Source organism: Ruditapes philippinarum, unplaced genomic scaffold, assembly GCF_026571515.1.
Source record: "Ruditapes philippinarum isolate M1 unplaced genomic scaffold, ASM2657151v2 ctg1474_1_1_1_1, whole genome shotgun sequence".
NCBI lineage: Eukaryota > Metazoa > Mollusca > Bivalvia > Venerida > Veneridae > Ruditapes > Ruditapes philippinarum.
This window is the reverse complement of record NW_026863329.1, coordinates 54,802-56,356: the sequence shown is the minus strand read 5'-3', so window position 1 is coordinate 56,356 and position 1,555 is coordinate 54,802.

The following is a 1,555-nucleotide window of genomic DNA, read 5'->3' as shown; positions in this document are numbered from 1 at the left end:
TACAGTTGTAATGGTTACAAAATATGAAATAAGTAAAAAACGAAATGATCATGTAGAAACATGTAAAAGAAAAATCTATGACCTTAACAAAAGTACTCAATGTCTTAAAGGAAGAAAGTGCAGCAAGAAAATTACTTACAAGGGTCCGACGAAGCAAGGCAAAAGACGAACATAAAGGCAATTCAGTTCCAAAGGGCTTTAAAAACTGTAAATCATAAAGTACGTCGCCGACATGGTCCGTCAGATGTAAGCGTAGCGTCCAACTGTAACGGAGTTGAACACTAAGCATGCAGTATGTCTTAGAATAGTAGGGTCACAACCGCTTTTAATAAGTAATAGACAATAGAATAATCACAATGACCCTAGATCTTACGATGTTTGTGTATATAAGTAACATCCCCATAATTTTTTTTGTAAAATATTTACATAATATATAATAGCGGTAGCCCTGTTTAAGTAGCTTGCTAGCAATGAAAGTATTTCGATACGTTGCTACAAGCTATAGCAAATCTAATTAACTGAGATGCATAAATCCCGTAAGATGTTGCATGCAGTACGTTTCCATCTCGTATATGTGGATAATTTATTATACAAAAATCAAAGTCAACTCCTTCATCATACATGCTGATTTACGTGTGAAAAGAATTGTTGTTGACAGTAATTTGAAAATCCAAAAATGATGTACTAAAATTTAAAAAGGTTGTTTTATTAAGTTGTACGTAGTTCATGGGGATAAAATCAGATACCATTTGATCAAAATAAGAAAGTGCTGCTCAATGGGAACATGCAGACTGAATATTAAATCTATACTTCTCTATATTGTCATCATTGCGGAGTAACTTTTCCATTTTGTACTGAAGTAATATACTATTTTAATCGGAAAACATTTGATTCTGAAAATCTGGAAACAAAGTGATCTCTCGGAAGCATTAACCACAACAAAATTATAAGAAAATTGCAGACTCGGTTTGATTGAGTCTGTACATGAGGGATAATGAATACGTGCAACATCCCTCAAGCCCCGTAGCACCGGCTTGAGCGGTACTCAATTCTCAACACTTAATAGTTCTGGCATCGACAATAAAAATACAACAACACTGAAGTGAAGTACTGGGCAACTTTTACAGTTGCCATACCACACAGCACTTGACACCTGCTGTTGTGAAGTATAAAAATCTGGAAACAAAGTGATCCGTCGGAAGCATTAATCACGATCACAATTATATAAGAGCATTGCAGACTCAGTTTGATTAAGTCCATACATCTAGCCTAAATTTTTACCCCTTGATAAATAAAAATCAACATTTTCAAGAGAGAATATGTCATCTATTGTACCTTACTTTTTTCTAAAAGAACCTTTCTCTTCACACAAAATTTATATTTTGTATCATGTGCTATGTTCCTAAAATGTATAAAAAAAAAAAAAAAAAAAAAAAAAAAAAAAATATCATATGACTCTAGATACTTGTTCAGACGGGTTTTTGTTGTTGTCTGAAACCATTTTCTTGTTGGTGTTTTGTTTTCTTAGGGGTGCTTTAGTACACAAAGTTTAGTG